The 27,059-nt window shown below is 45.3% G+C and overlaps 1 pseudogene; it reads left to right on the top strand.

Moving 5' to 3' along the window:
- LOC124002118 overlaps window positions 1–27,059 on the top strand; it is a 52,597-nt pseudogene that overhangs the window by 20,828 nt on the left and 4,710 nt on the right.

Below are 27,059 nucleotides of genomic sequence, written 5' to 3' on the forward strand. Positions count from 1 at the left end.
TGTTGTGTCTCGGTTATGGCCCGGCGCGCCATGTTGACATGTGGGCTTGGCGGAGTGTGGTTTATCCCTGGCCCTGTTGTGTCTCGGTTATGGCCCGGCGCGCCATGTTGACATGTGGGCTTGGCGGAGTGTGGTTTATCCCTGGCCCTGTTGTGTCTCGGTTATGGCCCGGCGCGCCATGTTGACATGTGGGCTTGGCGGAGTGTGGTTTATCCCTGGCCCTGTTGTGTCTCGGTTATGGCCCGGCGCGCCATGTTGACATGTGGGCTTGGCGGAGTGTGGTTTATCCCTGGCCCTGTTGTGTCTCGGTTATGGCCCGGCGCGCCATGTTGACATGTGGGCTTGGCGGAGTGTGGTTTATCCCTGGCCCTGTTGTGTCTCGGTTACCGGCGCGCCATGTTGACATGTGGGTTTGGTGGAGTGTGATTTGTCCCTGGCCCTGTTGTGTCTCGGTTATGGCCCGGCGCGCCATGTTGACATGTGGGCTTGGTGGAGTGTGGTTTGTCCCTGGCCCTGTTGTGTCTCGGTTATGGCCTGGCGCGCCATGTTGACATGTGGGTTTGAGGAAGTGGCCCCATCTCCTCCCTCCAGTGTTTTCATTCTCCCCAGTCACATAGCAGAACGCCCACAGCTCCTTTCTCCCTCAGCCAGGCAAAACCAACCCCAATGTAGGCTCATTGTATGAATGAACCAGATGCTCCATGCTCTTGTCCTCCATAAAGCCTAGTGAGAGTTTATTTCTTTAGTTAGCCTCCTCTCACAGGTTCTCTGTCACCCCTCAGAGGATTGGTTCTGCTTCCTTTCCTTAGTGTTCTGTTATGTAGGGGTTCATATCCGAAAGGGTCTTTTCTCCGCATTGATCTACCAAATCCTCAACTCTGGTGCTGCAACCATCATGCTACAAGAGTGTGATAATAATGATATGAATAACACATAATAATACATTGAATTTAGAGCACCTTTCAAAACCTCAAGGACACAACAGGGTTAATAATATCAAGGGTATTTACTTCTTGACACGGACCTAACCAAATCCACCACCGTATGTTGGCAACCACTATGCTACTAGGCTAACACTAGCACTCCTCTGCTAGAGGGATATCAATAGTTAATATCACACGGCCTTTTCTCAGTCTACCTACCAAATCCTCAACTCTGGCGCTACAACCATAGAAATAGAGTGATATTCTGATGACCACAACCACCATGGCGCTACACTTAAGGAAGCAAAGGGTTAATATGAAAGGGTCTTATCTTGACATTGACCTACTTCCTCCATGGCTGCTCAGAGTTAGACTCAGGGGTCAGGTTAATAACAGGCTAATAAGGCCTTTCTGCCACTGTGACCAGTGGTGCAAAACCGACCAACACCTCTCTAACCTCCGCGGCTCTCTGAACCCACTAAGCTCTGGCCAATCAGACAAGGTCAAGGGTCCTCCTAGGGCCTGTCAGAGAGGGGATAAGCCAAGGTGTTTGGACGTTTGGCCGCAGTTATCAAAAAGAAGCCTGGGATTAAGATTTAAGCATTAAGAAAGTTACCGGCTAAGTAAGTAACTCCGTCTGTCCAGAGTGGCCAATGTCAAGCGGCGAGTGGAATACTTTCTTTTGAAGGATAAAGGAGTCATGAGATAGTATTGATTAAGGGCAGAGGAAGCAACGTATAGTCAATGGTGATCAGTGCCAGGTGACTACGAGCTTCAGACCTGGGTTCAAATACGGTTTGATATCTTATTTAATACCCTAAAAAAGGGGGGCTGTACTTTTGGGACTATTATATTGGTCCCATTGCGTCAGGTAAGCTTAATAGAGACCAGGCAACATATTTGAAATGATTTAGAATAGTATTTGAACCCAGGTCTGGTTCATATGTGTGTTTTATGGCACCTGTTCTCTTCATGGGGCCTAATGAGGTAGATACACTTCAAGCTGAGAAAAATGACCTAGATATGAAGTCTTAATCGCTTGAAGTCTGAGGTTTTACAGAGGGTCCTGTCCAGGTGCAAATCTCAAGTCAGAGGTTTCAGTGTGCATAGTGTCAGTGTGCATTAACTAATTAGTTAATCTTTCTGTTTTTCACCACTACAAATGTGAGCTACTTTCACAATACTAACGTTTAACATCAAGGGGTAAAAGGTCTATTTTAAGCCTATAGACGTGAAGTTACCCTTGTCCCTCAGAGGTGCTGCTGGTGCTTAAAGGGATACCGCCGGTGCTTAAAGGGATATGGCTGATGCTTAAAGGATATGGCTGGGGCTGCCATGTCAGTGAGTCACCAGGAGTAATGGAGCCTCTCTCTGCACCTCACCTTTAACCCCTCTGCTAATACTGTCTGGTTTGGGTCAGAGGTGTGTGGTGTGTGTGTGTGTGTGTGTGTGTGTGTGTGTGTGTGTGTGTGTGTGTGTGTGTGTGATGTGTGTGTGTGTGTGTGTGTGTGTGTGTGTGTGTGTGTGTGTGTGTGTGTGTGTGTGTGTGTGTGTGTGTGTGTGTGTGTGTGTGTGTGTGTGTGTGTGTGTGTGTGTGTGTGTTCTGTGAGAGAGTGAGTGAGTGAGCGAGAGCAAGAGAGAGAGCGAGAGCAGGAGAGAGAGACAGACAGACAGACAGACAGACAGACAGACAGACAGACAGACAGACAGACAGACAGACAGACAGACAGACAGACAGACAGACAGACAGACAGACAGACAGACAGACAGACAGACAGACAGACAGACAGACAGACAGACAAAGAGAGACAGGGATTCCCTTGAACAGACCGTCACTTACAGTAGCTATGAGTCACTGTCAGCAAGTGATCCATTTAAATCTGGTCTCTCTCTCTGTCCTGTTTTGGCCCATTCCCTGAGACTGGTAAGGAGGTAAGAGTCTAGCCAGGAGCAATCCTGCCAAAGGAGCCAGGGAACTGACACACATATCTGGGTGAGGAGGTGAGAAACCCTAGCCAGGCACTGACTGAGAGTGGGTGGGTGGGTGGGTGGGTGGGTGGGTGGGTGGGGGGAGAGAGAGAGAGAGAGAGAGAGAGAGAGAGAGAGAGAGAGAGAGAGAGAGAGAGAGAGAGAGAGAGAGAGAGAGAGAGAGAGAGAGAGAGAGAGAACAATGGAGTGAGAGAGGAAATTAGAAACAAGGCATCACTCAAGAGGCCTGTGATGGAGGATTTGGGGGTAAGCCCTGACATTGAGTTATCAAGTTACCCTTCACAATTTAAAATATCTGTCTTTTGTCATAGGGCTCAATGAGTTTACAAAAAGTCATGTATTATTTTTGTCTTCCAGGTGGAAACAAGCTGAAGCCGCAGCCATTCCGGCTCAACTGGTCGTGGATCAGCCTGGAGAAGGAGTACTATCTGGTGGATGAGGACGCCAAATTCCTGGAGGTGACGCTCAGACGCAGGGGATACCTGGGAGAGACATCCTTTGTCAGTGAGTATTGGAAGTCTTACACAGTATTTACCACAGATCTACAGCAGCCTTTACCTAAACAGATAAATACAATAACTAAAATGGGACCTATAGCAATATTTACCTCTAGACATAGATATAGAATGACTAGAATGGGTCCTATAAACATTGAAATAGAATGACTAGAAGGGTCCCTATATCTGTATTTACCTATAAACATAGATATAAAATGACAAAAATTGACCCTATAGCAGTATTTACCCCTTGACCTGGAAATACAATGGGACATATGAAAAATGTTTTTTCCACATGTGAAACCATGTGGTTTTTATGTAAGGGAACATAGATATAGAATGACTAGAATGGGGGCTCATTAGCAGTATTTACCTCTAAACATAGAAATATAATGAATACAATGGGTACAAAGCTCCTCAGTGATTTTACAGAATACTCATGGGTACATGCAATATGGCTGACTTGGAGATTCTATGTCTATGGTACTGAATGTCTTGAACAGGATTTACATCAGATCTATAGTATTTTGGTTTGATTTTTGATTTATTAGGATCCCCATTAGCCGACGCCAAGGGCGTGGACTCTTTGAAAAAGGTGCTATCTAGAACCATAAAGGGTTATTCGGCTGTCCCAACCCTTTTTATTGCAGGTAGAAAACCCTTTTGGTGCCAGGTGAAGAACCAGGCACCAAAAAGGGTTCTCTTATAGGGACAGCTGAAGAACCCTTTTGGTTCTCTTACAGGGACAGCTGAAGAACCCTTTTGGTTCTCTTACAGGGACAGCTGAAGAACCCTTTTGGAACCCGTTTTCTAAGAGTGTACCATGGTAGATCCTGTTGGAACTGGTTTGCACTTCGTTGGTTAATCCCCCAAGTGATATATCTGAGTTAGTACATTTCTCCCATTGTTTTCTCTGCTTGCCATTCAGATAAAGGTAGTTTTAAATTGCCACTATTTTATCCCTAATGGGGTGTAAATATTTCAATCATCCACCACCATCAACTCTGACTAGGGGTACTTCGAAAAGATGCAAATGTCATTGGAGAGACTATTCAGAAAGCAGGACCTATTAAACTGTCATTGTGTTAAAAGACTGGCCTTTAAGGGCCAATCATGGAGTGTATTTGTCTGTTATTACCCTGCCATTAGAAGAAGCCTAAGAATAAAACAGACCCCTGGATATCAATCTGCCCTGTGTGTGTTCCTGTTTGACTGATGACCCATTTCCTGTCTCGCTGGTGAAAAACCTAGTTTGATTGAGGGGTCAGATAGCCCTTCCTCATAGAGGTCATAAGGTCATGTCAACATGCTTGTCTGTTTGGCTACATCCAACACACAAGCTTTTATACATAGGCTCCTATATTTACAGTTGTTTTTGACGATGCAGTAGTGGGCAAATATGAACAAAGACAGACAATGAGAGCTCACCAGGCAACTACAGTCTGTAAATCACAGTCAACCTGCAGTCAACTCACATCCTCTGAGGCCCTACAAACGACACAGTGCTACGTGCCATTATTATAAAGCTATTCAGTTCAATTAGGTTCAGTTCAGTTCAATTCAGCCAATGAAATGTAATTAAATGAGGTTCTATTTAGTTCAGTTCGATATGGTTCTATTCAGGCATCACCACCAAGGATGGCACTGCGGAGAAGGACAAGGACTTCCGGGGCAAGGCCCAGAAGCAGGTCCAGTTCAACCCAGGCCAGACAGTGGCCACTTGGAGGGTAAAGATCTTCACGGACCAGGAGTTTGAGACCAGCGAGACCTTTGAGATCCAGCTGTCGGAGCCTGTCATGGCCGTGCTGGAGTACCCCGATACAGCCACTGTGGAGATAGTGGACCCTGGTGATGGTAAGAATGAACGGCCTTATCTGCAGATTGTCTGTTTGATTTGCCCTTCCGACATGAAATCCTTTATGAATAGTAGACAGGCTTTAAGTCAATTGGAAAGGCTACATTCATTTACATGGATTGACACATGACAAAATATAATTGTATCGTTCATTTAAGATCCCTGAATCAGATCATGTTTATTGTTCAGCAATGGGCAATTTGATGACAGCAGCAAAATATGCATGGATCAAATAAGTACAGACTCACCTGGGCTTGTAAACTCTTCTTCTCTTGTTCTTTATGGCCTATCCTCTGTGTTTCTCCCATAGAGATCCTATTCAATTACTATTGTAATTCTGAATTCTATGGTTTCTCCCTCTTTCCTCTGCAGAGTCCACGGTGTTCATCCCCCAGGCAGAGTATAAGATAGAGGAGGACATTGGGGAGCTGCTGGTGCCTGTTCGCCGCTCTGGAGACCTCAGCCAGGAACTCATGGTCGTCTGCTACACCCAGCAAGGTGAATACAGTCAAATATATCATTCAAATGGGATTAAATTTTACAAAGATGAAATACATTTTTCCACATTTTGTTACATTACAACCTTTTTCTAAAATGAATCAAAATATTAATAATCTCATCAATCAACACACAATACCCCATAATGACAAAAAAACAGATTTTTAGAATTGTAAAAAAACAAACAGAAATAGCTTATTCATTATTCAGACCCTTTGCTGTGAGACTTGAAATTGAGCTCAAGTAAATCCTGTTTCAATTGATCATCCTTGAGATGTTTCTACAACTTGACTGGTGTGCAGTTGTGGTCAATTCAATTGATTAGACATGATTTGGAAAGGCGCACACCTGTCAATATAAGTTCCCACAGAAGACAGTGCATGTCAAAATCAAGCCATGAGGTCGAAGGAATTTTCAGTAGAGCTCCAGGACAGGATTGTGTCGAAGCACAGAGCTGGGGAAGGGTACCCAAGAACACAGTGGCCTCCATCATTCTTAAATGGAAGAAGTTTGGAACCACCAAGACTGAGCAATCAGGGGAGAAGGGCCTTGGTCAGGGAGGTGGCCAGAACCCAATGGTCACTCTGAAAGAGCTTCAGAGTTCCAGAAGGACAATCATCTCTGCAGCACTCCACCAATCAGGCCTTTATGGTAGAGTGGCCAGATGGAAGCCACTCCTCAGTAAAAGGCACATGACAACCCGCTTGGAGTTTGGCAAAAGGCACCTAAAGGACTCTAAGACCATGAGAAACAAGATTCTCTGGTCTGATGAAATCAAAATTGAACTCTTTGACCTGAATGCCAAGCGTCCGTCTGGAAGAAACCTGGCACCATCCCTACGGTGAAGCATGGTGGTGGCAGCATCATGCTGTGGGAATGTTTTTCAGCAGCAGGGACTGGGAGATTAGTCAGGATCGAGGGAAAGATAAATGGAGCAAAGTACAGAGCACTCCGGACCTCAGACTGGGGCAAAGGTTCACCTTCCAACAAGACAACGACCCTAAGCACACAGCCAAGACAATGCAGGAGTGGCTTTGGGACAAGTCTCTGAATGTCCTTGAGTGGCCCAGCCAGAGCCCGGACTTGAACCCGATCGAACATCTCTGGAGAGACCTGAAAATAGCTGTGCAGCGACACTCCCCATCCAACCAGACAGAGCTTGAGAGGATCTGCAAAAATAATGGGGACAAATTCCCTAATTTACCTTTATTTAATGTGTTAAGAACAAATTCTTATTTTCAATGACGGCCTAGGAACATACCCAAAAAGACAGATTTGAGGCAGTAATGGCTGCCAGAGGTGCTTCAACAAAGTACTGAGTAAAGGGTAAGAAAACTTATGTTAATGTGATATTTCAGTTTTTGCTTTGTCATTATGGGATATTGTGTGTAGATTGATGAGGGTAAAAAAAACAATTTAATCCATTTTAGAATAAAGCTGTAACATAACAAAATGTGGAAAAAGTCAATGGGTCTGAATGCTTTCCGAATGCACTGTAGATATATTGTAACATAAAACTACTCTCCTTCCCCCACAACTGCCTGTCATTCTTCTATTGACCCTTAACCATTGACCCCTGAACTCCTTTTTCCAACAGCCAGTGCGACGGGCACCATCCCCAGCACGGTCCTCTCCTACAGCGACTACATCACGCGTCCCGAGGACCACACCAGCGTGCTCCGCTTCGACAAGGACCAGAGGGAGAAGCCCTGCCGCATCATCATCATCGACGATTCGCTCTACGAGGAGGAAGAGAGCTTCAATGTGATCCTCAGCATGCCCATGGGGGGCCAGGTGGGAGCCACCTTCCCCAGCGCGAAGGTCACCATCCTGGCCGACAGCGACGACGGTGAGTGGGTTTGTTGGGCGTATGATGGGTGGTGGCATCTATAGTCACCTGTTGAATACAGAGGTCAGTCAATTGTCATTAAACCCTACTTGAAACTTGAAATCCGAGCTCAAATAGTTCAACACACAGGTTCAAGTCAACTTGAATGCTACTTGTCAATGCCAACAGACTCAATGATTCCTGACCATTTACTATATTGACTATAAAGGAAACTCTACCAGTATCAGAATTACTTCCTATTTGACCCCTCAGTCTCTTGGGTTCAGTGAACAGGGGTACACTCTTTAAAAAAAGTGTGATCTAGAACCTAAAAGGGTTCTTCGGCTGTCCCATAGGATAATCCTTTAATAAAAAAGTTTGGTTCCGGGTAGAACTCTTTTGGGTTCCATGTAGAAGCCTTCCACAGCGGGTTCTACTTAGAACCAAAAAGGTTTATCCTATGGGGACAGAAGAATAACCCTGTTTTAAAAGATAAACAAATTGTGTTTAGGGGCTCCTTTGTGTGTGTGTGTCCGGGGTGTGTCCGGGGTGCCACTCCTAATTATATGTCCGGGTGCCACTCCTAATTATATGTGTGTGTGTGTGTGTGTGTGTGTGTGTGGGTCCTGTGTGTGTATATGTCCTGGGTCCTGTGTGTCCTAATTATATGACTTCCTGGGTGTGTGGGTGTAATGTGTGTGTGTTTGTTGTGTGCTTGTGTGTGTGTGTGTGTGTGTGTGTGTGTGTGTGTGTGTCTTTGTCTCTGGGTTTTTGTGTGTCAGTCTCTGTCTGTGCTGTGTGTTGTATGTCAGTGTGCACTTGTGATGCCGTAGCAACCAAAACGCTTTCATCCACATTGATTTATTATCATTTGATCTCCCAGCAGTTGTCTAATATTCAACACAGTCGCTGAAAACACATAGAGTCGTGCAACTAGATACAACACTATTGAACTGATAACAGGGTCATTACTTTTCACTGACGATAAACGCGTATCAATAGCATTACTTTGCTTCACTCTTTGTTCTCCTGTTAGTGAGGTAGAATAAAGGAACAATTGATGCAGCCATGCCAGAAGCACTAAGGTAAAGAGGAAAGACAGGAGACTGAAAGAGAGAGAGAGCTGGTGCCAAACAGTAGATGAAAGGAGAGAGGAGAGGCAGGAAAGATGTGGTTAGAAGTTGGTTTATCAACAACAAAAAACAACTGAGCCACATAGGAACTACAGTAAGGCTTGTGAGAGCATGTAGACTGTAGGACTGTACAAAGCCTAGTGAAGCCTCTTTGGTGAGAGTGTTACCATCAACACCATAACTCAGAGGCTGGGTGCTGAGGATCCTCCAGCCACCCATCAACACCATAACTCAGAGGCCAGGTGCTGAGGATCCTCCAGCCATCATCAACACCATAACTCAGAGGCCAGGTGATGAGGATCCTCCAGCCACCAACATCAACACCATAACTCAGAGGCCAGGTGATGAGGATCCTCCAGCCACCAACATCAACACCATAACTCAGAGGCCGGGTGCTGAGGATCCTCCAGCCACCATCATCAACACCATAACTCAGAGGCTGGGTGCTGAGGATCCTCCAGCCACCATCATCAACACCATAACTCAGAGGCCGGGTGCTGAGGATCCTCCAGCCATCATCAACACCATAACTCAGAGGCCAGGTGATGAGGATCCTCCAGCCACCATCATCAACACCATAACTCAGAGGCTGGGTGCTGAGGATCCTCCAGCCACCATCATCAACACCATAACTCAGAGGCCGGGTGCTGAGGATCCTCCAGCCATCATCAACACCATAACTCAGAGGCCAGGTGATGAGGATCCTCCAGCCATCATCAACACCATACCTCAGAGGCCGGGTGCTGGGGATCCTCCAGCCATCATCAACACCATACCTCAGAGGCCGGGTGCTGAGGATCCTCCAGCCATCATCAACACCATACTGTAACCAGAGGCCGGGTGCTGAGGATCCTCCAGCCATCATCAACACAATAACTCAGAGGCCGGGTGCTGAGGATCCTCCAGCCATCATCAACACAATAACTCAGAGGATGGGTGCTGGGGATCCTCCAGCCATCATCAACACAATAACTCAGAGGCCGGGTGCTGGGGATCCTCCAGCCATCATCAACACCATAACTCAGAGGCCGGGTGCTGGGGATCCTCCAGCCATCATCAACACCATACCTCAGAGGCCGGGTGCTGGGGATCCTCCAGCCATCATCAACACCATAACTCAGAGGCCGGGTGCTGGGGATCCTCCAGCCATCATCAACACCATAACTCAGAGGCCGGGTGCTGGGGATCCTCCAGCCATCATCAACACCATAACTCAGAGGCCGGGTGCTGGGGATCCTCCAGCCATCATCAACACCATAATATAATAATAATAATAATATATGCCATTTAGCAGACGCTTTTATCCAAAGCGACTTACAGTCATGTGTGCATACATTCTACGTATAACTCAGAGGCCGGGTGCTGGGGATCCTCCAGCCATCATCAACACCATAACTCAGAGGCCGGGTGCTGGGGATCCTCCAGCCACTGTGGTTGTTTTCATCAACACCATAACTCAGAGACCGGGTGCTGGGGATCCTCCAGCCATCATCAACACCATAACTCAGAAGGCCTGGGGTGCTGGGGGGATCCTCCAGCCATCATCAACACCATAACTCAGAGACCGGGTGCTGGGGATCCTCCAGCCCGGGTGATGCCCATTAACTTTACTGTAACCACTGGTCTCTATGTGTAATCTATTCCACTACAGGTCCACTCATGGATGGTACCATTCCCAAAGCCACACACAGACAGACAGTGGCACACAAACACACTCAACCCAAGACAAAAGCACCTCTCCCAACATGTTTGTCTCTGACTTCCCTCTCTTTGCCGGGTACTCCTCCCCCCCTCCTCTCGCTCTCCCCTGACTACACACTCCATCTGTTCTACAATCATTTACTTCTAGCAACAGGTGGTAGAACTTGGAAGAGAAAAAATAGAATATAATAGAAACTCCAGTCTTAACTAACTGGACAGCCCTCTGTCATGACACATAAAACAGCTCTCAACTTGGTGGGTCCTGAACGTGTTTTGTTCTGAGACACTCCTGAAATCTAAACTCCACCACTCAGTGGAGCTGGGGGAAACAGAGGGCTTCCCTTTGTGTTGCAAGGGCCAAGAGGCAGGTGGGGTGTGTGGGGGAAACAGGGATTTGTGGGAGAGGAATGTCAAATGACAGGCGTGTTTTCCTCCGACTCCTGTTTGATGGCTCTTCAGCCTCCATTTTTGTTTTAATTGTGTAGCTGTTATCTGAGATGGGGTGATGGTGATGGTTTGTCTCAACGGTGGTTTTCAAGGATGCTCTGGAAGTTTAAAAGAAAATCCTCTACAAAAAAGTTAAAGTGCAACATATATCATATCAACATAAATGTTACTTCTTTTTTTGCATGTATATTCGGAGTGTCAAATATCACCCGTAGGCTTTAGATGAGAAAAAGGAGATGTGTTTGTTTCATTAGTGGACACAGGTAAACCAAGAAGCACATTCAACGGAGATTTTCCATTGATAATGATTGTTAATCCAGGACCAGTCTTAAAGGTCCTGTTATAGAGGGGTGGAATGCAGCCGTTTTTATCTCAATATCAAATCATTAGTCTGGCTGAAAGAATGAATTACCTCACCAGTGATTGTTTTAAATTAAAATGGACAAAAATACACAAAATGGCTTCTGGCTAGCAAAGGGTCATTTCTCAAGCAAGAACTTTTCTATGAATGTCTGGGAGTGGTCTGGACAGTGGGAAGGGGAAAACTGAAAATGAGCCATTACTGTAGAGAGGTTTAGAAATCTCTTTCTTATTACCACATGGTGATGTCATCATGGAAGGCCAAAACTCCATCCCACCAAAACAGGCTGAAATTTCAGGCGGCCTTTTCAAACAGCTCTTACACTAACAGCTATTTCACTGTTATTATTCCAAACTCAAAGCTTGTGGAAATATATTAAAACACATAAAAATCATGAAAATCAGCCTTTAATCTGTGTTATAGGGAAACTGCCCCTTAGTGTTCAAGTGATTTACTTGGCTGAATTATAGAGGGGTGCCACTCCAGTCCTCCCCATCCACTCTGACTGAATGAGTCATTTATCTCTTTAGTTGTCTCTCTGAGCCATTCCTCTTCTTCTCCTCTTGCAGGGGTTCTCTCCTCCTCCTTCTCCTCCTGATCCTTCCTCTCTCCCACCCTTCAGAGCTCATTCATTTCACTAACTGGTTTGTTCTAATGACAGACACACTCACAGTCAGTGACACTCCCCATTCCCTGTAATTTGGAGTACAATGGAAATGAGTCTGGCTGTTTATGTCTAAGTAATCAGCTTGCAGTGAGATGATGATCTGGCCAGGCGACAAGAGGAGATGTCTTCTCAATGTAAAGATCCATTCCTCCATTGTGCCACAAACTTCTTGGTGGGTCCTGCTATTAAGAGTGACAACACTGTGATGTGTGAGTCTGGCTGTTGTGTGTGTGTGTGTGTGTAGCTTGTCAGTGATGTGTGTCTGGCTGTGTAGTGGGTGGACAGTGTGTGTGTGCTTGTGTGTGATGAGTCTGGCTGTTGTAGTGTGTGTGTGTGTGTAGTGTGTGATGTGAGTCTGGTGTTATGTGTGTGCAAACCCATCTCCCTGGCTGAGCAAACCTGTGGTTGGGACCCCAGCCAGCATTAGGCTTCATTGTTATTAGTCTGGCTCTTCCTTCTCAGTGATCCTTTAGGGATTGCCATTTCTCCTTCCCCCTGAACCAGCCACCCCTGTTACTACACAGTATCTTTTGGTGATTGAGAGGCATTGAGAGTAAGCCAAGTTTTAGCGGGTCATTCTGGTGTTTGTCTGACAGCGGCAGCTTGTCAAGCATTCCTGTCTAAAAACATCTCTAGACCACCTCTTAAAATCCTCTACACCTAACAGTCAGTTAAATGTGTACATACTTCCTATTCTCCATGTCTTACTTTTACTATTTTATCCAGCTATAGACTAAATAATCACGAGTGTCACTGCTGATTGATCATCTGCCCTTATAGAAGTGGCAGAAAGCTCAATTATAGATCAACCTCATTAGTGGATGTACAGTAGACAGCAGTAGCTTGTCAGTGATGATGAGTCTGGCTGTTATAGAGGGGTGGACAGTAGACAGCAGTAGCTTGTCAGTGATGATCAGTCTGGCTGTTATAGAGGGGTGGACAGTAGACAGCGGTAGCTTGTCAGTGATGATCAGTCTGGCTGTTATAGAGGGGTGGACAGTAGACAGCGGTAGCTTGTCAGTGATGATCAGTCTGGCTGTTATAGAGGGGTGTACAGTAGACAGCGGTAGCTTGTCAGTGATGATCAGTCTGGCTGTTATAGAGGGGTGGACAGTAGACAGCGGTAGCTTGTCAGTGATGATCAGTCTGGCTGTTATAGAAGGGTGGACAGTAGACAGCAGTAGCTTGTCAGTGATGATCAGTCTGGCTGTTATAGAGGGGTGGACAGTAGACAGCAGTAGCTTGTCAGTGATGATCAGTCTGGCTGTTATAGAGGGGTGGACAGTAGACAGCAGTAGCTTGTTGGTGATGATCAGTCTGGCTGTTATAGAGGGGTGGACAGCAGACAGCAGTAGCTTGTCAGTGATGATGAGTCTGGCTGTTATAGAGGGGTGGACAGTAGACAGCGGTAGCTTGTTGGTGATGATCAGTCTGGCTGTTACAGAGGGGTGTACAGTAGACAGCGGTAGCTTGTCAGTGTGATGATCAGTCTGGCTGTTACAGAGGGGTGTACAGTAGACAGCAGTAGCTTGTCAGTGATGATGATCAGTCTGGCTGTTATAGAGGGGTGTAGAGAAATTAATCCGCTGTGTGTTCCAAGATATGCATTCCTTCCCTCTAGTCTATTACTCAGAGAGGGAGAGGTAGAGAGATCCTCCTGTCTGTGCTGCCTCCCCCATCTCCTCCCTCTTATCAGTGCTACTGTCATCAGACAAGGTGGACATCCCATCCCTCTTCTCCCCCAACTCATCCCCCTTTCACTTATCCCCCATTTCTACCTGGCTTTTCAGGTGTGCACTGTAGACCTCTGGCACTGAGTTCAGACGACACTGTCTGGCCTCGATGAGGGAGGATGATGAAGGGATGAGTGGGGTGACAGGTCTCTTCTGGAAAGAGAGGGAAAGAGGGGGGTGACCCTGTCAGCCGTACCAACTTTATCTGACAAGCAGAGTTCAGACCAGAAATGTGGATTATCCCATGACAGCTTCTACCCCAAAGACATCCTTAATTGAAACCACATGTTTGTAACTTAATGTTCATATCTGTAAGATGTAGATGATAATATACTGACCTGACCTCTCTCTCTCTCCCCTCCCTCCCCCATATCTCTCTTTCTCCCTCTAACACACAGAGCCCTCTCTGTATTTTGGAGAACTAGATTACATTGTGGATGAGAGTTCAGGCTATGTGGAGGTCAGGGTCTGGAGGACTGGCACTGACCTCTCCAAGACGGCCACAGTGACCGTCCGCTCCAGGAAGAGTGACCCCGTCTCTGCTGAAGGTCAGAAGAAGAACGTGAATGTTAGATCTATTATTCCTATCCTCTTTGTGGTGTAGCGTTTCCAGAATACAGTGCCTTGCAAAAGTATTCATCCCCCTAGAGTTTTTCCTATTTTGTTGCATTGCAACCTGTAATGTAAATGTAATGTAATGGACATACACAAAATAGTCCAAATTGTGAAATGAAATGAAAAAAATAACTTGTTTCAAAAAAGAAAAAAGAATATATATTATATTCCCTTTGCTACGAAGCCCCTGAAGAAGATCTGGTGCAACCAATTACCTTCAGAAGTCACGTAATTATTTAAATAAAGTCCACCTGTGTACAATCTAAGTGTCACATGATCTCAGTATATTTACACTTGTTCTTAGTGGTGTTGCAGGCCCCAGAGTCTGTAGCACCACCCAACGTCACCACCAAGCAAGCATCACCATTAAGACCAAGGAGCTATCCAAACAGGTCAGGGATAAAGTTGTGGAGAAGTACAGATCAGGGTTGGGTTATAAAAGAAATCTGAAACTTTGAACATCCACGGAGCACCATTAAATCCATTATTCAAAAATGGAAAGAATATGGCACTACAACAAACCTGCCGCCCACCAAAACTCACGGACCAGGCAAGGAGGGCATTAATCAGAGAGGCAACAAAGAGATCAAAGATAACCCTGAAGGAGCTGCAAAGCTCCACAGCGGAGATTGGAGTGTCTGTCCACTTCAAGCAGTACACGCCACAGAGCTGGGCTTTACGAAAGAGTGGCCAGAAAAAAAAGCCATTGCTTAAAGAAATAAATAAGCAAACACGTTTGGTGTTTGCCAAAAGGCACGTGGGAGACTCCCCAAACATATGGAAGAAGGTACTCTGGTCAGATGAGAATAAAATTTCACTTTTTGGCCATCAATGAAAATGCTATGTCTAGCGCAAACCCAACACCCTCATAACCCAGAGAACACCATCCCCACAGTGAAGCATGGTGGTGGCAGCATCATGCTTTGGGAATGTTTTTCATCGACAGGGACTGAGAAACTGGTCAAAATTGAAGGAATGATGGATGGCGCTAAATACAGGGAAATTCTTCAGGGAAACCTGTTTCAGTCTTCCAGAGATTTGAGACTGGGACGGAGGTTCACCTTCCAGCAGGACAATGACCCTAAGCATACTGCTAAAGCAACACTTGAGTGGTTTAAGGGAAAACATTGAAATGTCTTGGAATGGCCTAGTCAAAGCCCAGACCTCAATCCAATTGAGAATCTGTGGTATGACTTAAAGATTGCGGAACCCATGCAACTTGAAGGAGCTGGAGCAGTTTTGCCTTCAAGAATGGGCAAAATCCCAGTGGCTAGATGTGCCAAGCTTATAGAGACATGCCCCAAGAGACTTGCATCTGTAATTGCTGCAAAAGGTGGCTCTACAAAGTATTGACTTTGGGGGTGTGAATATTTATGCACACTCAAGTTTTCAGGTTTTTTGTGTTATTTCTTGTTTGTTTCATAATAAAAATATTTTAGTATCTTCAAAGTGGTAGGCATGTTGTGTAAATCAAAAATACAAACCCCCCAAAAATTTTTTTTTGAATTCTAGATTGTAAGGCAACAAAATAGGAAAAATGGCAAGGAGGGTGAATTATTTTGCAAGCAACTGTATGTGTCACAGTATTTACAATTCCCCTGGAGTCCCTCAATCTCTGTTTTCACATTATTCACAATCTCTCTATCAGTGTAATTACACAGAATTTCCGATCGTTCCTAATATTTCTCAAACATTCCGGTGTCATCTCACTCTGTTATGGTAGTATTCCAATGCCTTTGCTGGCTCTCTCCATAAAGATATATGTGTAATGTTCTATTTCTATGTTCCCCGTGTCCCCCTGCCAGCCGGCCTGGACTACGTGGGCATCAGCCGAAACCTGGACTTTGCCCCGGGGTGACCATGCAGACATTCAGAGTGACCATCCTGGATGACCTGGGTCAGCCGGAGCTGGAGGGGCCGGAAACATTTGACCTGGTGCTGAGGATGCCCATGAACGCTGTGCTGGGAGAGCCCAGCAAGACCATCATCACTATTAATGATACTGTTACTGACCGTGAGTTATACACACTCTGTAACACATCCCCACACATGTAGATATATAGCCCCCAGCAAGACCACCATCCCATTAATGATACCACTGTTTTAGCTCTAACACATAACCAAACATGTTTTAGCTCCAGCAATAACCATCACTATTTTAGCTGACCAGAATTATACAGATAACCACTTTTTAGCACACTGTTTTAGTGTTAACCACTGTTTTAGCTCTAGCATAACCACTGTTATAGCTCTAGCATAACCACTGTTTTAGTGTTAACCACTGTTTTAGTGTTAACCACTGTTTTAGTGTTAACATAACCACTGTTTTAGTGTTAACCACTGTTTTAGCTCTAGCATAACCACTGTTTTAGCTCTAACATAACCACTGTTTTTGTGTTAACATAACCACTGTTTTAGTTAACCACTGTTTTAGCATTAACATAACCACTGTTTTAGCACTAACATAACCACTGTTTTAGTGTTAACCACTGTTTTAGCATTAACATAACCACTGTTTTAGCGTTTAACCACTGTTTTTGTGTTAACCACTGTTTTAGTGTCAACATAACCACTGTTTTAGCGTTAACATAACCACTGTTTTTGTGTTAACATAACCACTGTTTTAGTTTAACATAACCACGGTTTTAGTGTTAACCACTGTTTTAGCATTAACATAACCACTGTTTTAGTGTCAAACTTTAACTAACTAACCACTGTTTTAGTGTTAAGCCACTGTTTTGAAAATAATATTGAGCTAACATAACCAGTTTTAGTACTGATAAGTTTTAGCATTATTCTGTTTTAGTGCTAACATAACCCTGTTTTCAAATAACCACTGTTTTAGTTATCATTCCAGTGCCCAAGGTTCAGTGCTAACATAACCAGGATTTTAGTGCTAACATAACCACTGTTTTAGTGCTAACATAACCACTGTTTTAGGCTAACATAACCACTGTTTTACAGGTTAACATAACCACTGTTTTAGTGCTAACATAACCACTGTTTTAGTGTTAACATAACCACTGTTTTAGTGTTAACCACTGTTTTAGCGTTAACATAACCACTGTTTTCCGTTAACATAACCACTGTTTTAGCATTAACATAACCACTGTTTTAGTGTTAACCACTGTTTTAGCATTAACATAACCACTGTTTTAGTGTTAACCACTGTTTGAGTGCTAACCACTGTTTTAGTGTTAACCACTGTTTGAGTGCTAACATAACCACTGTTTTAGTGTTAACCACTGTTTTAGCATTAACATAACCACTGTTTTAGTGTTAACCACTGTTTTAGTGTTCCACTGTTTTAGTGTTAACCACTCTTTGAGTGTTAACCACTGTTTTAGCATTAACATAACTCACTGTTTTAGCGTCTAACATCCCACTGTTTTAGTGTTAACCACTGTTTGAGTGCTAACATAACCGCTGTTTTAGTGTTAACCACTGTTTGAGTGCTAACATAACCGCTGTTTTAGTGTTAACCACTGTTTTAGCGTTAACATAACCACTGTTTTAGTGTTAACCACTGTTTGAGTGCTAACATAACCGCTGTTTTAGTGTTAACCACTGTTTTAGTGTTAACCACTGTTTTAGTGCTAACATAACCCTGTTTTAGTGTTAACCACTGTTTTAGTGCTAACATAACCACTGTTTTAGTGTTAACCACTGCTAACATAACCACTGTTTTAGTGTTAACCACTGTTTTAGTGCTAACATAACCACTGTTTTAGCTTTTCTCCTTCTATGAATTGTTTGTGTTTTGTTATCCATATAAAAGTAGCTTTGAGATGATTGTCTAAGGCCATTTTCAGTGAGCAATGAGAAAATTAAACTATGCTCCCTATGCAGAAGCCATGAAAATATTATTCTCTCCCAGTCCTTAAGTAGTATTCTGTTCTTTTCAGAGCCTAATTCAAATCTACTTATCATTCCAGTGCCCAAGGTTCAGTTCAAGGATGCTGCCTATCGTGGATGAGGCGGACGGAGAGATGAAGGCCGTAGTGTATCGTAGTGGAGACATCAGTCACAGGTCTTCTCTCACTCCGCCAAGGCTCTGCCCAGGTCCCTCCTGAGAGGCCCAACCCGGGTCACTCATCACCTTCTTCCCAGGTAACCCCGGTCTCTCTCTCTCTCCCTTTCTCTTCCCTCCCTCTCCCTTCCTCCTCTCTCTTCTCTCCCTCTCTCTCTCTCTCTCCCTCCTTCCCTAGCTCTCCCCCTTCTCTCCCTCTCTCTCTCTCCCTCCTTCCCTAGCTCTCCCCCTTCTCTCACTCAATGTCTTTTTATATGCCAACCCCCAATATCCTCATATTTCTATGTGTTAACGCTGTGTTCCCCTTGTCCGCCTGTCCCACAGGGGAGAGTGAGAAGGAGTGTGTGGTGAACCTGGTGGATGATAACCTATACGAGGAGGACGAGGAGTTCCGTCTGGTCCTGGGAACGCCCAAGAGCAAGTCACCCTTCGGAGCCTCCACAGGGGAACAGAGCGAGGCGGTGGTCACCATTACTGACGAGAAAGACAGTAAGCTTTCCCCAAGGAACATGGAGATATCTAGCACACCGAACATCGGGCTACATTGTATAGATCTATCTAACAAAGTATTACAAATTAAATGCCAAAACGCTCTGTTTTATTAATTATTTGATTCAGTCTCTAGAGAGTTAGAGTCGGTAGTATGTTCTGTTTTGTATCGGGAGTCTAAGCGTATTCTCTCTCCTTAGAGCCCATCATCCGTTTCAGTGAGATAAAGTACAGTGTACGGGAGCCCCAGATTCAGGGGGAGACAGCCGTGGTGAAGATCCCTGTCCTGAGGCTAGGAGACACCTCCAAGGTCTCCCTGGTCAGGGTCCACACCAAGGACGGGTCAGCCACCTCCGGAGAGGACTACAACCCGCTGTCGGAGGGTGAGTCCTGGCATTAAGTTATCATATAGTTTATAATCATGTAACACAGACATAACTAACCCTAAGGTCCAGAGATGACTACAACCCGCTGTCGGAGGGTGAGTCCTGGCATTAAGTTATCATATAGTTTATAATCATGTAACACAGACATAACTAACCCTAAGGTCCAGAGAGGACTACAACCCGCTGTCGGAGGGTGAGTCCTAGCATTAAGTTATCATATAGTTTAATCATGTAACACAGACATAACTAACCCTAAGGTCCAGAGAGGACTACAACCTGCTGTCGGAGGGTGAGTCCTACCATTAAGTTATTATATAGTTTAATCATGTAACACAGACATAACTAACCCTAACGTCCAGAGAGGACTACAACCTGCTGTCGGAGGGTGAGTCCTACCATTAAGTTATTATATAGTTTAATCATGTAACACAGACATAACTAACCCTAACGTCCAGAGAGGACTACAACCTGCTGTCGGAGGGTGAGTCCTACCATTAAGTTATCATATAGTTTAATCATGTAACACAGACATAACTAACCCTAACGTCCAGAGAGGACTACAACCTGCTGTCGGAGGGTGAGTCCTAGCATTAAGTTATCATATAGTTTAATCATGTAACACAGACATAACTAACCCTAAGGTCCAGAGAGGACTACAACCTGCTGTCGGAGGGTGAGTCCTACCATTAAGTTATTATATAGTTTAATCATGTAACACAGACATAACTAACCCTAACGTCCAGAGAGGACTACAACCTGCTGTCGGAGGGTGAGTCCTACCATTAAGTTATTATATAGTTTAATCATGTAACACAGACATAACTAACCCTAACGTCCAGAGAGGACTACAACCTGCTGTCGGAGGGTGAGTCCTACCATTAAGTTATCATATAGTTTAATCATGTAACACAGTCATAACTAACCCTAAGGTCCAGAGAGGACTACAACCTGCTGTCAGAGGGTGAGTCCTACCATTAAGTTATCATATAGTTTAATCATGTAACACAGACATAACTAACCCTAAGGTCCAGAGAGGACTACAACCTGCTGTCGGGGGGGGGGGGAGTACACATACAGGAACTGTAGTCTATGTTCCATTATCCACTCTAGAATCCTTCTTAGATTGTCCAAAATATTGCTTCATTCTAAGTGGGATGTTAGTATGGGCGTTAGAACAGAACCATATGAGAGAAGGGTAGGGGCCTTACCACAGTAACAGAATGATGCTGAGACTCGCTTTAAAATGGATGTCAAAGAAAAACAATGATTGCAAAGTTAAATAAACCTTACAACTCTATGCACAAGGACGACTTTTAACAATGTCCACTGAACATAAAAAAAAACACATTTAGTTGAAGAAACAGCACATACTGTCATTCTGTTACCAAACTTTGCATCTGCACTGTTCTTCAAGTAAATTAGTTTTTATGTCAAATGTTCAGTGTCAGTTGTTAAAAGTAGTCTTGTCAGAGAGTTGTATGGTTTGTTTAACTTTGCAATGATATTTTTCTTGTTTGACATACATTTTAAATTCTCAGCATTATTCTGTTACCGTAGAATATACAGCCATCGTTGTCATACTGTGATGGGCATCGTCGTGTATAACCCATTCACACCTAAAACGACCTGATACATTTTTAATAAAGATCCTTATTAAGCTCTTGCTTAACCTTGTGTGTGTCTCTCAAGATGTGGAGTTCAAGGAGGGCGAGACAGAACACTTTGTGGAGGTGCAGATCCTGTATGACGGCCAGAGAGAGATGAGAGAAGCCTTCGTCGTCCACATGAAACCTGATGAGTACATGGTTGCAGAGATGCAGGTAAGACTGAGGGCATGGTCTCTCTCTCTCTCGCACGCACGCACTCTCTCTCTCTCTCTCTCTCTCTCTCTCTCTCACTCTCACACACTCTCTCACTCACACACACTCACACACACACACTCACACACACACACACACACTTTATGCATTCATTTAACCCTTATTTTACCAGGTCTTGACTGAGAACACATTCTCATTTACAGCAACTACCTGGGGAATAGTTTACAGGGGAGATGAATGTGCCAATTGGAAACAGGGGATGATTAGGTGACCATGATGGTATGGGGGATGGGAATTTAGCCAGGACACCAGGGTTGATTTACAATAAGATGGGATCTTTAGTGACCACAGAGTCAGGACACCCGTTTAACGTCCCATCCGAAAGATGGCACCCTAAGGGCAATGTCCCAATCACTGCCCTGGGGCATTGGGATCTTATTAATTTTAGTCCAGAGGAAAGAGTGCCTCCTACGGGCCCTACAGCAGCACTTCCAGCAGAATCTGGTCTCCCATCCAGGACCAACCCTGCTTAGCTTCAGAGGCAAGCCAGCAGTGAGATGCAGGGTGGTATGCTGCTGACACCCACCTAGATCACACACCGAGACACACACACACACACACCATATAAATACCCTCAGCAGGTCTCAAGGCATGCACACACACACTTGAACACACAAATAGCCAGGCAGCAGCTGCCACTTTCAGCGGCCCCCAGCACCCAAATCACCAGCTATTATAAAAAGACTTCCTGGTTGAGTCCATGCTATGAGAATGTCCCTCAAGTCAATCCACAGAGCAGTGTGACCTACAAACACAACTATGTGGCATCCCAGACATGTACTGTACCATACCACTAACCTGACACAAATAATGCTAGAGGTGTACGCTCACTTTAACTCACTTTTCTCCTTTGGTATTACAAATATGCTGTTCTAAGGAGGACTCCAGCTTCACAAACGTCCAAGTTTACAATGTAGAACACAATAAAGTCTACTATACCCACGGAATGGTGTTTTGAATCTCTCTCTCCCGTTCATCAGATGAGTAAGGCAATTGTGTACATCGAGGAGATGGACAGCGTGGCAGACGTCACCTTCCCGGCTGTGCCTACTGTGGTGTCCCTGCTAATGTACGATGACACGGCCCGCGCCAGGGACAACCCTCACCCCTCTACTGGCTACCCCATCGTCTGTGTGACGGTGAGTGGTGGCCACTGGGCCTAGACACACACACGCAGAATGCAACCCCCTAGACACACAGACACACACACCTCATATCCAGGTGTTTAAACATGTAAAACTAAGCTAGCAACAAGGTCGGAATACTTTCATCCAGTCCAAAAAGTCGATGCTTCAAAGTGAAGGTCTTTGTGTTTCATAGTTTCAAAACCTGTTGTTTAAGTGGAAAATCAAAATGCTTTCTCCAGTTCTGACTAAATCCTAAACATGAGACCCTTTCGCCGGCATAACAAAAGTACACGTGTCTCAAATACATATTACCGATATACCATTGCATATAGCCTCGTAAACTTCACTTCACGTGTTGAGCGCTGTTTACAAGACGACTGTGTATCGTCCTATTACATACCATAATACCACGTTTCTGTGGCCCCTCCCTCACCTGCAGGCCTGCAACCCCAAATACCACGACTTTGACAAGACGGGCTCCATCTGCACGGCGGAGAGCATCAACGACACCCTGACCCAGTACCGCTGGCTGGTCAGCGCCCCCAGCGGGTCGGACGGGGTCACCTCGCCCCTGAGAGAGGTGGACACCAACACCTTCTTCACCAACACTAAGTCCATCACCCTGGACTCCATCTACTTCCAGGCTGGGTCGAGAGTCCAGTGTGCTGCCCGGGCGTTCAATACGAACGGAGATGCTGGTCTGGAGCTGTCCAGTCCCATCCTAGTGGTCAGCAGGGAGGAGGGTGAGTGGAGACTGGGAGGGGGGGGGGGGACTTCAGAGTCCAGTGTGCTGCCCGGGCGTTCAATACGAACGGGGATGCTGGTCTGGAGCTGTCCAGTCCCATCATGGTGGTCAGCAGGGAGGAGGGTGAGTGGAGACTGGGAGGGGGGGGGGGGGGGGCTTCAGAGTTCAGTGACATCAACCTTCAGGACTGTTGATGACATCTGTTATATGTCCTTATTAGGACAGAGTTACGTAGGCCTTGTGATGGAGAGTTCAAGGACGATTGTCTATCCGACAATAATATGTCTCGTGTGTCTGTGTAGGTCTGTGTCAACCACGTATCTCTGGCACGGTGGGAGCTGAGCCCTTCTCTGCTAAGATCCGCTACACCGGCCCTGACGACCCTGACTTCCCCAACCTCATCAAACTCACTGTCAACATGCCGCACATGGACGGTGAGTAACAGGCTCTGGCATGTCCTTACCTACTGGTCTAGAGTCAGTTTGATTGTTGACAATCGATGACAATAGGACTGAGGTAGAAAGAACTGATTCAAGATGAGTTGTCAAGGGTAAAAAGTTACCAGGTCGTTAACATATTTATTAATAATGCAATGGATTGATGATGTATTGAAACCGTCTCTCTCTCACCCCTCTTCTCCTCAGGCATGTTACCGGTCATCTCTACGCGGCCCCTGTCCAACTTCGAGCTGACCCTGTCTCCGGACGGCACGCGCGTGGGCAACCACCGCTGCTCCAACCTACTGGACTTCAACGAGATCCAGACGGGCCACGGCTTCATCACCGACGCCACCAAGAACCCTGAGATCATCGGCGAGACATCGCCCTACCAGTACAGCGCCGACATGCGCTCCACCAACAGCCTGAGATTCTACAGGAACCTGAATCTGGAGGCTTGTCTGTGGGAGTTTAATAGTTACTACGACATGTCCGAGCTGCTCACCACCTGTGGAGGTTCTATCGGGACGGATGGACAGGTACTGGAGAGAGAGAGAGACATACACACATATGCACTGATGCAAACACACACACACACACACACAAACTGACACGCTGGCTGTTCTCTGTGTGCAACTCTCGATTACTCAGTCTGCTGTCGTTGTTTTTTCAGTAATCTGTCAAGTTGAAAGTAGACATTTTGTAATTCCCTCTGTGTTAAATTCCCTCTATGTGACCTTTCATGCTTGAATGCTCTGAAGTGTTCCTATCCTTCTGTTTTGTACTGTGGTATATGCTGATCCAGGTACAGTTGAAGGTGACCCTGACTATGTATCTCTGCGTTGCTCTTCCTCTAGGTGCTGAACCTGGTTCAGTCCTATGTGACTCTGCGCGTGCCTCTCTATGTGTCCTACGTCTTCCACTCCCCCCGTCGCCGTGGGAGGATGGCAGCACTTTGACCTGCAGTCAGAGCTCAAGCTCACCTTTGTGTACGACACCGCCATCTTGTGGCAGGACGGAATCGGCAGCCCGCCGGAGGCTGAACTACAAGGTACAGCCAATTCGGCCCACTCTTGGCTATTTTAAGTACTACAGTGAGGTGGATGGCTTGCAGTATTACTCAGTTAATACCTGTATAATTAATAGTCTGCAGGCACATTTGATTAAAATCTCCGAGCCGACGAGGTGAAAAATCTGTCGATGTGCCCTTGAGCAAGGCACTTACCTCTAATTGCTCCTGTAAGTCACTCTGGATAAGAGTCTCTGCTAAATTACAAAAATGTAAATAATGTCTTATGCATTATGTCACCAGTGAATGATAGAGGTGGACAAAAACCCTGGTTTGATGTGACTGTGTCCCTATAGGATCCATGTACCCCACCAGCATGAGGATCAACGAGGAGGGACGTCTGGTGGTCAACTTCAAGACTGAGGCCCGCTTCAGGGGACAGTTTGTCATGTCCCACCCAGGTATTACGCCCCCCCCCCCCCCCCCCCCCGATAGGGTGATTGTATAGCTTTCCCTCCTATTGGGTTGCACTGTGACCCAGATCCTGTACCGCTATCAGAATGGAACCGTCTTAGGGGTTGTTCTGCTAAATGTCAACATGACATCACCCTTTTCAGTAAGAATAAAACTACCTTCAACAGCGTCAAATGTGTATAACCTTACAACGAGGTGCGTTCATTTGGAACTTCGACATACAGTCGGTCTTAAGATGTTGTGTTCATGTATGCCCTTTTTGTCGGACACATCGAGCAAAGAAACGCCCAACAGAAGTGTACGTGTGAGACTAAAGAGAGGTTTGACTGTGTGTTTCCAGGAACCACTCTGTCGTCCATGGCGATGTGTGCTGACCTCTCTGGCCTGACCTTCACCCTGGCCCTGATCCGGACTGAGCCCACCTACAACCAGCCCATGCAGCAGTGGAGCTTCGTCTCGGACTTCGCTGTGAGCTGCCATCTTGTTCATTGTCTGTCTTAAAGGTATGACTCGGCGATATGACGAGGCCACGAGCTGCACGGTAGATATTGCGATGAGCGAGAGACAAGACTTTACTGTCACACACAGTATCTGCGTATGTGCACCGGTTCAATTCACGCTGTCAGAGCGTGGTAGATGCAGGACCAAAACAGCACAGCGCTCTTAGTTGTTGAGGAAATGGACCCACTATGCTGTTTACTTTGTGTACCTACGTCATATCGCTGAGTCTACCTTTAACTTTGTATTCTTAGTGTTTGTGCTGAAGCCAACTGGTAGACGGTAATGACAGAAGACTAGGTTTAGCTTTAGCAGCACGTGCAGTATGGATACCAGACCAGCAGTAACTACCTTAAATGGTTGGTGTGTTTTAAAGTTGTTTTAATGATGTTGTAATGTTGTTGTCTGTAGGTGCGGGACTACTCTGGCACGTACACAGTGAAGATGATCCCCTGCAGTGCCTCTCCCAATGGGGAGTTCAGCATTCCCCCTGTGTGTCACCCACGAGAACCCCTCACCTTCCACATGGACATCCGCTTCCAGCAGGTCACCACCACCACTGCATACCCACAGTTTCTGGCAGACTAGCATACCCAAGACGCTAGAATCAAGAGGAAACTTTGTCATTCACCAATGCTGATTTGTCTTGGTGTTGTATGAGGCTAAAAACAAGTAGTAGCAGATACTTGTTGATTAAATGCATTGAACCAAACGTTTAAATCTTATCAGCGCTCCTGTGTTTGACCTTTGCCCTCTGACCACCCCAGGTGAGTGACCCGGTGGCGGCTGAGTTCAGTCTGAACACCCAGATGTTCCTGCTGTCCAAAAGGGAGCTGTGGCTGTCAGACGGATCCATGGGCTTCGGAGAGAGCACCGACACAGCCTTCTCAGAGGGTACTGGACTACTACTGACCCCTAGTGGACACTCTAGGAACCACTAGTCAACATATAGATAGATACACCACTAGTCAACATATAGATAGATACACCACTAGTCAACATATAGATAGATACACCACTAGTCAACATATAGATAGATACACCACTAGACAACATATAAATAGATACACCGCTAGTCAACATATAGATAGATACACCACTAGTCAACATATAGATAGATACACCACTAGTCAACATATAGATAGATACACCACTAGTCAACATATAGATAGATACACCACTAGTCAACATATAGATAGATACACCACTAGTCAACATATAGATAGATAGATACACCACTAGTCAACATATAGATAGATACACCACTAGTCAACATATAGATAGATACACCACTAGTCAACATATAGAGATATATACACCACTAGTCAAATATAGAGAGATACACCACTAGACAACATATAGAGAGATACACCACTAGTCAACAAGAGATACACCACTAGTCAACATATAGATATACACCACTAGTCAACATATAGATAGATACACCACTAGTCAACATATAGATAGATACACCACGAGTCAACATATAGAGAGATACACCACTAGTCAACATATAGATATATACACCACTAGTCAACATGTAGATAGATACTAGTCAACATATAGATACACCACTAGTCATCATATAGATAGATACACCACTAGTCAACATATAGATATATACACCACTAGTCAACATATAGATAGATACACCACTAGTCAACATATAGATAGATACACCACTAGTCATCATATAGATAGATACACCACTAGTCAACATATAGATATATACACCAC

Source organism: Oncorhynchus gorbuscha, linkage group LG17 (genome assembly GCF_021184085.1).
Source record: "Oncorhynchus gorbuscha isolate QuinsamMale2020 ecotype Even-year linkage group LG17, OgorEven_v1.0, whole genome shotgun sequence".
NCBI lineage: Eukaryota > Metazoa > Chordata > Actinopteri > Salmoniformes > Salmonidae > Oncorhynchus > Oncorhynchus gorbuscha.